Genomic DNA, 14,511 nt, shown 5'->3' with positions numbered 1-14,511 from the left:
GACCACCAGAAAAACCATAGCCTTGACTAGATGGACCTTTGTTAGCAAAGTAATGTCTCTGCTTTTGAATATGCTATCTAGGTTGGTCATAACTTTCCTTCCAAGGAGTAAGCATCTTTTAATTTCATGGCTGCAATCACCATCTGCAGTGATTTTGGAGCCCAAAAAATAAAGTCTGACACTGTTTCCACTGTTTCCCCATCTATTTCCCATGAAGTGATGGGACCAGATGCCATAATCTTCGTTGTCTGAATGTTGAGCTTTAAGCCAACTTTTTCACTCTCCACTTTCACTTTCATCAAGAGGCTTTTTAGTTCCTCTTCACTTTCTGCCATAAGGGTGGTGTCATCTGCATATCTGAGGTTATTGAAATTTCTCCCAGCAATCTTGATTCCAGCTTCAAAGGTACATCCAGTCAAAGCTATGGTTTTTCTAGTAGTCATGTGTGGATGTGAGATTTGAACCATATAGAAGGTTGAGCACCCTAGAAATGATGCTTTCAAACTATGGTTCTGGAGAAGACTGTTAAGAGTCCCTTGGACCGCAATGGGGTCCAACCAGTCAATCCTAAAGGAAATTAGTCCTGAATATTCATTGGAAGGACTGATGCTGAAGCTGAAACTCCAATACTTTGGCCACCTGATGTGAAGAGCTGACTCATTTGAAAAGACCCTGATGCTGGGAAAGACTGAAGGTGAGAGAAGGGGATAACAGAGGATGAAGTGGTTGAATAGCATCACCAACTCAATGGACATGATTTTGAGTAAACTCCAGGTATTGGTGATGGACATGGACTGCATGCTGCAGTACATGGTGTTGCAGAGTTGGATACAACTAGTGACTGAGCTGAACGGAACTGATAATGGAATAATTGGTACCAGACTAGCTTTCTCAATTATAAAATTGGACAAAAGACATGAAACTTACTGTCTCCAGAAAGAGAAAAAGTAGTACATGACTATAAACCCTAAAGAAAATTACAGAATTGCTGAAGAAGACAAGCTCCAGAATTGCCCAGTATTTCTCCCTAGACATACTTTCTAGACCATAGCACGTGAGAAATTAAAACACAGAAACATCATGAAACAAAAGGCAAAGATCAGAATTGGGGGATGTATAGGTGGCTGAAATTTATACAGCGTGGCTTCAGAAAGGAAAAGCTCCAGAAACTTATACAAGTCCCCTTTGAATCTTTAAATAAATGCTAATTAGAGCATGTGCAGGATGAAATTCTACAAAGTGCTGCCATGGAAAGAATAATTATGTGGAAACTGTGACCAGAACAATTCCTGGAGCTAAACAGGACTGGGAGATTTTGAGCTTTGACAGTCAGAGTAAATAGAAATTATTGAATAGCTAGCATGTTCAGTAGAAATCCCAGACAAGCCAAAGTTTTAGAGCAGAGCTTCTGATGCTAGAGTAAAGACCAGTCTAGACAAGTGATATCATGTAATTTTCCGTATCTATTTGACTTATTTCACAGATATAGGAAACAGACTCATGTTTGCCAAAGAGAAGTGGGAAAAAGGGAGGGACAAATTAGGGGTATGGGGTTAACAGATACAAACTACCATATATAAAATAGATAAGCAACAAGGATATGCTGTATAGCAGAGGGAATTACCCATTATCTTGTTATAACATAAAATGGAATATAATCTGCAAAAATACTGAATTCTTATGCTATATACCGGAAACTAGCGCTTCCCAGGTGGCACAGTAGTAAAGAACCTGCCTGCTAATGCAGGAGACATGGGTTCAAACCCTGGGTTGGGAAGATCCCTCTGGAGTAGGAAATGGCAAGCCACTCCAGTATTCTTGCCTGGAGAATCCCATGGACAGAGGCGCTTGGCAGGCTACAGTCCATGGGGTCACAAAGAACTGGCCACAACTGAGTACACACAAACACACACACCTGAAACTAAAACAGTATCGTAAATCCACTATACTTCAATAATAAAATAAAAATAAATCTTTAAAGAAGCAACCTGAGCCATCTATAAACTCCTGCCTGAAGGAAACTTGATACTATTCAAAGAATGTTTAAAATAGATACTCAACAATATAGAAATCATAATACCTGACACACAACTAAAACTTATTAGATATGTGAAGGAAACTAAAAGCCAGGAGACATAGATCATGGGATGATGGAACTGACAGATGAAGGCTTTAAAAAGAGCCATTACAATTGTGTTCAAGAATGTAAATGAAAAAAAAATGAATAAGCTGGGGGAAAATGGAATATCTGTATCTATATAAATTCAGGTGTAATTCCAGAATTGAAAAATATAATATCTGAAATTATATATGTAACCATCATCTGTATCTATAGCCACATCTAGATAGGTACTAAAAATTTAATGGAACCCACTCTAGTATTTTTGCCTGGAGAATCCCCATGGTCAGAGGATCCTGTTTTACAGTCCATGAGTTGCAAAGAGTCAGACATGACTGAGGGACTAAGCACAGAAAAGAACAGAAGAAAAATCTTCCTAGGCAGTGCTAGTGGTAAAGAACCCACCTGCCAATGCAGAGATATGAGTCACAGATTTGATCCCTGGGTTGGAAAGATCCCCTGGAGGAGAAAATGGCAATCCACTCCAGTATTTTTGCCTGGAGAATCCCATGGACAAAGGAGTCTGGTGATCTATATAGTCCAGGGGTCACAAAGAGTCATACATGACTGCAGTGACTTAGCACTCATATAAGAAAAAGATCAGTGAACTTGAAGACAAGGTAATAGAAATGATTCAAACTTCAGAAACTAGAAGGAAAGGGAATACTTCCCAACTCATTTTATGTATGATACTTAGTATCAACATAACCCTGATACTAACTCTGGACAAGATCATTAATAGAAAACAGAATTACAAGCAAATTCACACATGAATCTATAAAAATCATTAACAATATATTATCAATTAAACCCAGCAACACTTGTAAGAAATAATGTATGTCGATCAAGTGAAGTTGATTCCAGAAATGCATGGTTTGCCAGAGAGATAGGGTGGGGAGGGAGATGGGATAGGGGTTCAGGATGAGGGGACACACATATACCTGTGGCCAATTCATGTTGATATATGACAAAAACATGACCATATTGTAAAGTAATTATCCTCCAATTAAAATATATAAATTAATAAAAAGAAAATACACACTGTCATTGAATCAAAATATAGCATATTGGTATGAAATTTGATGAGTTAGCACAAAGTCAGTTGTGTTTAATGACCTATTTCCAGTTAACATAAGACATATTTTACTTGTCCCTGCTTCTTAACAGTTCACTTTAAAAAATCCACTCATAAAAATTAAATAAAAAATAAAAACGCATGATTTCATTAACATGTAAAAACCAATGACAGTGATATAAACTACATTAATAGAAATAAGAGAAAAAATAACATGCCATTTCAATAGATGCAGAAAAACATTGGGAAAAAATGTGATATCCTTTTCTGATGAAAAAACCAAACAAACTATCAGCAAGCTACAATTGAAGGAAATTTCTAGACCTGATATAAATGGCAACTTTGCAAAACCTACATGCTTGCTAAATTGCTTCCTTTGTGTGTGACTCTTTGCTACCCTATGGGCTATAGCCCACCAGGTTCCTCTGTCCATGGGATTCTCTATTCAAGAATAGTGGAGTGGGTTGCCATGCCCTCCTCCAGGGGATCTTCCTAACCCAGTAATCAAACCCATGTCTCTCACATCTGCATTGGTAAGGGGCTTCTTTACCTCTAAGGCCACTTGGAAAGCCTTTGCAAAACCTATAACTAACTTCATATTTATTATCAAGAACAAAAAAAAGTTTACTTTTCACAAGTTCTATTTACCATTGTACTAGACATTTAAATATATTCAATAAAAAGGAATAAATAAAGAGTATACAAATTTGAGGGAGAAGCAATGGCACCCCACTCCAGTACTGTTGCCCGGAAAATCCCATGGACCGAAGAGCCTGGTAGGCTGCAGTCCATGGGGTGGCTAAGAGTCAGACATGACTGAGCGACTTCACTTTCACTTTCCACTTTCATGCATTGGAGAAGGAAATGGCAACCCACTCCAGTGTTCTTGCCTGGAGAATCCCATGGACGGAGAAGCCTAGTAGGCTGCAGTCCATGGGGTCGCACAGAGTCGGACACGACTGAAGCGACTTAGTAGTAGTAGTAATATACAAATTTGAAGGAATATGAAAGTGTTTTACTAACAGACAATAATTTATGTAGAAAATAATCTATTAAAAGCAGTATTAGAATTAATAAATGAATTTAGCAAAGTTGTAAGACATAAGATTACTGTATAGAAGGAAACATAGAACATCATGAGGTGGGCAACTATTTCTTAGAATACAGCAAGCATCAGTTCAGTCAGTTCAGTTCAGTCGCTCAGTCATGTCTGACTCTTTGCAACCCCAAGAATCATGGCACGCCAGGCCTCCCTGTCCATCACCAACTCCTGGAGTTCACTCAAACTCACGTCCATCGAGTCAGTGATGCCATCCAGCCATCTCATCCTCTGTCATCCCCTTCTCCTCCTGCCCCCAATCTCTCCCAGCATCAGGGTCTTTTCCAATGAGTCAACTCTTCGCATGCATAACTATAATTAAAAACTGATAAACTTTGTTCAGTGACTCAGTCATGTCCAAATATTTGTGACCCCATGGACTTCAGCATGCCAGACTTCCCTGTCATTCACCAATCCTGGAGCTTGCTCAAACTCATGTCCATTGAGTTGGTGATGCCATCCAGCCATCTTACCCTCTGTCATCCCCTTTTCCTCCTGCCTTCAATCTTTCCCAGCATCAGGGTTTTTTCCAATAAATTGGCTCTTCACATCAGGTGGCCATAGAACTGGAGCTTAAGCTTCAGCATCAGTCCTTCCAATGAATATTCAGGATTGATTTCCTTTATGATTGATTTGATTTCCTTGCAGTCCAAGGCACTCTCAAGAGTCTTTTCCAACACCATAGTTCAAAGGCATCAGTTCTTTGGCACTCAGCCTTCTTTATGGCCCAACTCTCACATCCATACATGACTACCGGAAAAACCGTACCTTTGACTAGACGCACTTTTGTTGGCAAAGTACTATCTCTGCTTTTTAGTATGCTGTGTAGGTTGGTCATAGATTTTTTTCAAAGGAGCAAGCATCTTTTAATTTCATGGCTGCAGTCACCATCTGCAGTGATTTGGGAGCCCGAAAAATTAAAGTCTCTAACTGTTTCCATCATTTCCCCATCTATTTGCCATGAAATGATGGGACTGGATACCATGATCTTAGTTTTCTGAATGTTGAGTTTTAAGCCAACTTTTTCACACTCCTCCTTTCACTTTCATCAAGAGGCTCTTTAGTTCTTCGCTTTCTGCCATAGAGTGGTGTCATCTGCATGTCTGAGGTTATTGATATTTCTCCAGCAATCTTGATTCCCGCTTGAGCTTTATCCAGACCAGCATTTCGCATGATGTACTCTGCATACAAGTTAAATAAGCAGGGTGACAATATACTGCCTTGAAGTCCTCATTTCCCAATTTTGAACCATTCGAAATTTTACTTTATTAAAATTTAAGTTTATTCATTAAAAAATACTGTTAAGAAAATGAAAGAGGAAACTGCATATTAAGAAAAATTAGTAGTACATATGTGTGATAAAAGATTTGTCCAGAATGAACAAGTTAGAAAAAAAAAAAAAAATTTTTCTAACTGTGTGAAAAACTTTAATAAGCAGTTCATAAATGAAGATATAGAAATCTATACCAAGATCATGAAAAAGCACTTAACATTACTTCTTATCAGGGAAATATAAAATGAAATCTCAATCATACAATATTATACAGCCACCAAAATGGCTAAAATTAAAAATACTAATTGTTGCATCATTTGCAAATATTTCTTCCACTCTGTGTTTTGTTTTCATTTCGTCTATGGTTTCCTTTGCTGTGCAAAAGCTTTGAGTTTAATTAGATATACCTAAAACTAACACACCATTATTAATCAATTAAGCTCCAATGTAAAATAAAAATTTAAAAAATACTGACAATATAAGATGTCAGTTGGAAAAATGAGAGCAACTGGAGCTCTCAAACTTCATGGAAGTATAAAATTGTTGAAACATTTTGGAAATAGATATGGTAACTTCTCATAAAGTTAAATATATATGTAGTCCATGATCTAACAATCGCATTCTTAGGTATTTATGCAAAAGAAATGCCTTGCCCAGTAAAAGTTTTCAAGAATATGCATAGCAACTTCAGTCATGATAGCTAAAAGCTAAAACAATTCATACACCCAACAGTAGGAGAGGGAGAGGGTGGGAAGATTTGGGAGAATGACATTGAAACATGTAAAATATCATGTATGAAACGAGTTGCCAGTCCAGGTTCAATGCATGATAGTGGATGCTTGGGGCTAGTGCACTGGGACGACCCAGAGGGATGGTATGGGGAGGGAGGAGGGTTCAGAATGGGGAACACATGTATACCTGTGGCAGATTCATTTTAATATTTGGCAAAACTAATACAATTTTGTAAAGTTTAAAAATAAAAAAAAATGATTGCCATAAGTCTAAAAAAAAAAAAAAGAAAAACAGATTAAAAATACATTGTGTTTTATTCACACAAAAGAATAATATTAATATGTAGCAATAAAAAGGAACTACTGATACATGAAACAAGATGAATCTCAAAGTGCTGAGTGAAAGAATAAGACACATAAGAGTACACTATGATTCTGTTTCCAAGAAATATCAGACTAGGAAAAATGAATCTATGATAAGAGAAAACTAATAAATAGTTGTTTTCAAGGAAGGATAGGGACTTACAGGGGAGGAAAACTTTCTAGGGTGATACAATCTTTTATATATTGATAGAGGCATGGGAGACATAGGTGAACACATTTGTTAAAATCTGTGAAGCCATACTCTTTAAAAATGTACATTTCATTCAATATAGATTATACATCAATCAAATATTCTTGACCAAAATAATCAAATGAGGGGCATGTCTGACATATATATATATATAATATATATATATTATATATATATACATATAAAATAATAACTCCTTCCTAGGAATAATCCTAGGAAGAATTACAGACAGTGATATCTTTTCTTGCAAAGAACTACATTGAGGAAACAACTCAAAGAACATGTCAGCTGCATCATCATAGTCCATAATGGATATCAAAATTATCTTAGCAATATTGATTTCTGTTCAGAGTGAAACTAAAACAAAAATTTGTCCAATCAGCAGAGAGATTTAGGTAGTGTTAATGTGGCTCATTAGGGAAGTAGAAGCCAAAGCAAACACTGATCTCTCCAGCTGACCTCTACCCTTATCAAATTCAAGCCAAAGACTGTGGCTGCATTCTTCAAAGCCCCTTTGACAGACAGGAATTGTCAGTAATAGTCATACTTAGCAGATATTCATTAATCTGCAGACCTTTGCCATTTGAGGAAATATTTTTCAGTCTATCGAAAGTATACTCATTTCTCTAAGAACAACCTCACATACACTTCTTCCTTGAAGTCTTTTTCAAGCTTTGCAGCCTAAAATGATCTCTACATCTCCTAGATCTTATAGCAATTTCCTAGTGCCTCTATTATAAAACCCATCACCTTCTACTTTATATTACAGCAATTTGGGTACCTGCTTTATCCCCTCTTGGACTGCAAACTGCTTTAGAGGATAGAGATTTGTATTCATTTTATATTTCCACAGAACACCCCACACTGTAGATTTTGTCCCATGTATCTTCCAAATAAATGCATGAATTTGTGGAAGAATGAAAAGAAATTTTTGGATCGACAATGAGAAAGAAAAAAAATAACAAAAAACATAATGTGGCCTTGTATAGCAGTTTTCAGTAATTTTGCTGATTGATTTTTATCAAATTTATTTATTAAGCACTGTTTTTTAACAGACATTTTTTCTAGCTGGGCATTCTGGGTAAAAGTGAAATAGACATGGGCTTGCCCCTCACAGATACCACAGTTAGGAATAGGAGATTAATGAATAAATAATCATAATTGTAAAACAATGTATTAAGACATCTAGTGGAGGAGAAAATGGCAGCACACACACCATGTAATTATATCAAATGGAGATTTAGAGAATTTATGGGAGAATTTCAGATGACTTCCTAGGATCTGAGTAATAACAACTGAGTTGATAAAGAGCAAACTAAGCTATGTACAAATTTTTCACCCTCTCAATAACCCTAACAGATACTACCTTGCATGTGTGCTAGGTCACTTCAGTTGTGTCTGACTCTTTGCAACCCTATGAATTGTAGTCCACCAGCCTCCTCTGCCCATGAGATTCTCCAGGCAAGAACACTACTATTCCTAAGTTTCAGATAAAGAAATTGAGGCACTAAAATTATTTTGCACAATTCCATTAGTGTAAATCATGGTATCAGGATTTAGGTAAAGAAATTTTGAACCCAGTGCCTACACCCTCAGTCACAATGATTTGTGTCTTGAAAAATGGACAGGCATTACATCTGCTCCATGTGTCTGTTTGTGTGAGGATGTTCATGTGAGGTTAGAATAGAATGGTTTTATCAGTTAAGGTTCTTCATTGTTTACTCAGGTTAAGGAAAGTTGAATCTTATTACCTCATGCAACAACAGAGAAACTACTAGGAAAATATTAGGATTTACCAGAGTGTCAAGGCAGGTATTGCATATCCAAACCTTAGGAAAGGAAGAACTATGTTGCATTAATGGGTTTTAGTAGTTGAGGATAATAAGCCTTTTCTTTTGGTAGCTTTTAATTCTTGACTCATGCATAAATTTTTGAATCAAACAATGGTGGTAAAGGGCAGGTTCATATTGTACCAGGGCTGCTGCTTACATATTTATATGGCATACCATTTACATTGTAAACTATACACAGGCAATGTGAGAGATGTCACCTGGAGCTGTACAATATTTATACTCACTTGGCAGTTTCAACTGCAGTCATGTGACTGCTAGAGTGGAGTGTGGCAGTTTCTAAAAGAAAGGGAAACAAAGCAGAACAATATAATAGATATACGTTGCAGAAATTTGGGGTTTTGGGGCAGAGACAAAATTCAGAGTTCTCATATGTAAATGGGTCTCAGGTAGTTTTAGCATCTAAAATCAGGCCATGTTTTTCTTCTTAGCTCTTGCTTGCATCTTATATACTTTAGAATTTCTGACAAACAAGGCCCCTTTTTTTGTGATTTTAAAAGTAAAAATTATTTTAGACTCAGTTCACCTAGATTAAAATAAGCATATTTCCCCCTGACTCACATTACTTAAACTTGTACTGATCTTCACATTCTCAGCTATTTTGCATCATGGTGCAGTAGTGTGCATAATTAATAAACTGAGTAGCCCATGATTAGAGTCAGTTGGTGGAAGATTCAAGATCACAGTATTCAACAGCAAGTCTAGAAAATGCCTGCTCACAAACGCTAATGGTGTCAATATTTCTTAGCTGTTTCACCTTCTTTGTGGGAAAAAAGAAGAAATCACAGAGGAAATAAAATAGTAGTATAACACGACTGTGTATTTATTAAATGCTAACTCCAGTATGTGAATTATTTTACTTAATTCTCCCACTGCAGACAGGTTTCCTTTTCCTTATTTTATAAATGTGAAAGCAAGCTGAGAGTAATTAAGTAATATGTTTATAGTTACACTGATAGAAAATGGCATAAGCAGAACTAAGCTCCATATCTGTGTTTGTGCTTTTCCAGCCCTACCTGAAAAGCCGTTAAGTCACTGACCAGGCCCTGTGGCTGCAGCCAGAAGCAGTAGGGTTTGCTCACGTTCACAAATCTCAAATCAGCCAGCACAATCATCTTTTAAACTTAACAATTTCTTCACTTCAAACGTATATTGTAATATTGATATTCAAGCAATTCCAAGGTAGTAGAGAAACTGAGATTATTTGGTAAGCTCAGTTACTAAATGCTACATTGCTGTTTTAAATTGGTAGAACTATTATTTAGTAAATTACAGATTTTCTGCCGTTGACAGCTTTTGTCCAGCACACCTGTTGTTTTCTTCAATCTCTTTCCCCTTCAGTGGGGCCATATTCCTCATGTTAGTGTTGGGCATAATAACAGCTGAGTTAATAACAGCTCCCTTCAAGAGTGACTTCCTCAATCAGTACTGCCTAACTAGACTTGAAAACAGAGGCACCATATACACATAGTAGAATAAATCCCATCCCAGGAGTTAAGAAACTCCACCATGTTTTTGGTTTATCAGTGACTTATAAGGTGAAGCTGAACAAATAATGCAACTACTCAGCTGTTCTTAAAACTATATACCAAGTATATATCAATACATGTTCTAATCTATAAAAGAAGGAGTAAAGACTGGAATGAGTTAACGTGTTTAAAAGTGCTTTAGCTAAATGCAGAACACATTGTTATACATTGCTGTTCTTTACCTTGACAGACACTTTAAAAGAATCCATTAATTCTTCCCATTTTGGAAGAGAAAAAAATAGAAGAGTTAAAAATAGAAGACACATCTTTCAAAAGGCTGGTAGAGGAATTAGAGTCTGGAGAGGATTCTAGGGGCCAAATAGCCAAGTGGGATTTGTGCTGAGGCAGGCTGGCTGGCAGGAAACTTTTCAAAACAACAAAAATAAAACTTCAAGAACATACCAACTTCAGCTAATGTCTAAGATTATATACTCCAAAATGAGAAGATCCTCTACACTCAGTTCTATTGGCCTTTGTCAGATTTTTGCACACCAGATGATATGTGGCAAAATCCTCCCTGACTTTCTCCCTTTAGTGTACCTCTTAAGAATGTGAAGCTATATTGAAATATGTACAGTTTAAAAGAATCAGAGGTCAGAGGCAAGAACCTCTTCTGGCCTGCTAACAGAGCTCTGAACTGAAGTACTCGCTAGTCTCTTTGAGATTTTGTTTTATGTAAATGTTCCCACCTCCTGGAGAGTCCTCCCTTATGACTTTGTTAGAAAGGCCATATATTTCCAGATTTCATTTAGGGAAAGCATTTGTTCATTCAGGGAAAGAGAAAAACTAATTCCCTGGGGCGCAGTGACATTGATGAGAAATAAAGCCAGAGCCAACAATGGTGCAAGATCAGGAAAGCGCCAGCAAAGTAGAATGAAAGTCACAAGTTGTTTGAGCTGCACACAAAGGAAAGGGCGGGACCTTGTGAGGAAGTAAAACCACCCACTGGAAAGTTCTCTTTAAGTGTGTATTTTGGGGACAGAGGAAGTGAGGGCAGGTTGTCTCTGGAAAGGTAGCCCTTAAGGGTCTTCAGAGATAAACTTTCGGTGCAGCCATTTTGTGAGAAGTGTTAAGTTGGTTTGAAACAGTGTCAGCTGGCTGGAAAACTATTTGACCTTCATTGGATCGTCAGTCATTCTTTTGCTTGAGTGGCTGAATGAAGAGCATGTCATTCTGTCATAGCAAAAATCTGGAGAAGGGGAAAAAAATTAAATTGATCCTCTCCATCTCAGAAAGGCTTAGTTTCATTGGCATCTAACTGACACAAATACTCTTCACTGGGTTTCTGTTTGCAGATAGTAATTAAATATTCCTGTCTTCAACTTTACAGCCAAATGCTCTGGTTGATGAGTAGCACAATATTCTCCGCTCTTCAAGGATAGGACTGGAATTATGCTCATTTTAAATGCCTCTGAACAGACATGTATTTTTGGATTCTCTCTCTTTCCCTTTACAAAATCTGTTCCAAGACTCACCAAATGCAAGGAACTATTAAAACAAAAAAATATTAAAATCTATAGTGTGCAATGCATCAACATTTGTAGTCCTGTTGTGGCTGTTAATTAGAGTTTATTCATACAAAATCTGGATTGCAGATGAAAAATTAAAGCAATTGATGAACTTATAGATTTTCAGTTACTTATTAAAACATTGAAAAACTATGAATAAAAAAGGGGAAAAAAATGTGGTGACAGTAAGGCAGGAAAGAGATCTCAGTGACAAGACCTATCATCATTTTGCCGCAAAGTGCTCCAAGTGTGAGACCTTGATCCCCTCACATCTTGGTTTGTTTGTCTGCTTGCTTCTCTCTGTACCCCACTGCCTCCCTGTAGTTAGATGGAAGTGAAATGGTACTTGTGAGTGACCAGTTTTTTCCCAAGATGGTGGTAAGATTTGGAGTCCTCTCTCCTTTAAGAAAAGAATAAATACAATTGTCCTGGTTGGCTTTCAATAGCTAGTAAGATTAAGCCCAGAAAAACCTCTTGTAGTTGGGACATCAATTGTTCTCTCTCATCTGGGCCACAGTCTATTTGAGGAGCCTTAGCCCCACCTGTAAAAGGGAAGAGGATGAGGTAGAGGTCAGGAGATAGGCAATCTCATTTTCTTCTTTAGAATTCCTGTACTCAGGACAAGTCTCTGCTTACAGTCTAGTTGGGAACTGGGGGCATCACCTAGAGGCTTTAGACCCTAAAAATGCTTTATTAAGAGAGTTATATACTTTAGAGAGTTTTGCTTTGTGTTTCTTGCTTCAGCTTACCTGAAAATTACCTTAGGACTCCTTTCTGCTCTGCTACAATTGATCAGACCACAATCTTCTTACTTTACTCAAGAAAGTGAAGGTCTGAAACTAAGCAACAGGAAATGAAAACCTGACAAATACTAGATAAATGAAATTAAGTTTATCAAGGTCTTAAAATGAACCTTTTCGTTTCCCTTTTTTCTTTTTTTTTTTTTCTGGTTTATACAATTTTGTGAATTCTTTCATTTTTATAGAAAGTATGTGAATTAGATTCTTGGGATAGCCAAGTGTTCCTTTTGGATCATCGTCCTTGTAAATATTTAAAAAAAAAAAACAAACTTTACACTGAACCTATCAGCACTTTTGAGCTCTTACTTAACTTTAGTAGTTGTTGTTGTTGTTCAGTTGCTAAGTTGTGTCCAACTCTGCAGCCCCGTGGACTGCAGAATGCCAGACTCCCTTGTCTTGCACTATCTCTCAGTTCAGCTCAGTTCAGCTCAGTTCAGTCACTCAGTCATGTCCGACTCTGCGACCCCATGAATCGCAGCACCCCAGGCCTCCCTGTCCATCACCAACTCCCGGAGTTCACTTAGACTCATGTCCATCGAGTCAATGATGCCATCCAGCCATCTCATCCTCTGTCATCCCCTTCTCCTCCTGCCCCCAATCCCTCCCAGTTTCAGAGTCTTTTCCAATGAGTCAACTCTTCGCATGAGGTGGACAAAGTACTGGAGTTTCAGCTTTAGCATCATTCCTTCCAAAGAACACCCAGGGCTGATCTCCTTCAGAATGGACTGGTTGGATCTCCTTGCAGTCCAAGGGACTCTCAAGAGTCTTCTTCAACACCACAGTTCAAAAGCATCAATTCTTCAGCGCTCAGCTTTCTTCACAGTCCAACTCTCACATCCATACATGACCACTGGAAAAACCATAGCCTTGACTAGACGAACCTTTGTTGGCAAAGTAATGTCTCTGCTTTTCAATATGCTATCTCTCAGAGTTTGCTCAAATTTGTGTCCTTTGAGTCTGTGATGCCATCTAAGCATCTCATCCTCTGTCTCTACCTTCTCCTCCTGCCTTCAATCTTTCCCAGCATCAGGGTCTTTTCCAGCAAGGTAACTCTGCAGCAAGTGGCCGAAGAATTACAGCTTTAGCTTTAGCATCAGTCCTTCCAATGAATATTCAGGGTTGATTTCCTTTAGGATTGACTGGTTTTACCTCCTTGTGGTCCAAGGGATTCTCAAGAGTCTTCTCCAGCACCACAATTTTAAGCAATATAAATCAATATAAGAATGCATGCAAACCTTTGGGTCCAGAATATAATATAATATAAGAATATAATAGGTATTGATTGGTAATTTTTTTATGAAAGAGCAAATAGAATTTAGTTATGAATCTGTTTACTGAGATTTGAGCTGAGTTGGGAAAAAGTTTGTGTGATAAAAAAGAAAGGGGTGGCTGTGAGTGCAATGCTTTTTAGTTTAGGTAGCCACACACCTAAATCATCTGGATGTGACCTTATTTCCTACATTCTAATCTCATAAATAGATTTGCATTTATCAGGTTGTACCTCTTATGCTGCTGCTGCTGCTAAGTCGCTTCAGTAGTGTCCGACTCTGTGCGACTCAATAGACGGCAGCCCACCAGGCTCCCCCATCCCTGGGATTCTCCAGGCAAGAACACTGGAGTGGGTTGCCATTTCCTTCTCCAATGCATGAAAGTGAAGTTGCTCAGTCGTGTCCAACTCTTCACAACCCCATGGATGCAGCCTATCAGGCTCCTCCATCCATGGGATTTTCCAGGCAAGAGTACTGGAGTGGGGTTCCACTTAATGTAGACCCTTATGGTAGACACAGTGTATTTTATCTCTGATCTTCTTCACAGCCCTGAAAGTCAATACTCATCAACCTAGTTTATAAAACATGTGACACGCCTTGGAACTGATTCATCTTGCTTTAAAGTCTGTTTTAGTGCACCATACTATTAATACTTCTATGTGATCAATGATATGGCAATGGAAGT

This window comes from Bison bison, unplaced genomic scaffold, assembly GCF_000754665.1.
Source record: "Bison bison bison isolate TAMUID 2011002044 unplaced genomic scaffold, Bison_UMD1.0 scf7180017864237, whole genome shotgun sequence".
NCBI classification, from domain to species: Eukaryota; Metazoa; Chordata; class Mammalia; order Artiodactyla; family Bovidae; genus Bison; species Bison bison.
This window is presented reverse-complemented; position numbering follows the sequence as displayed.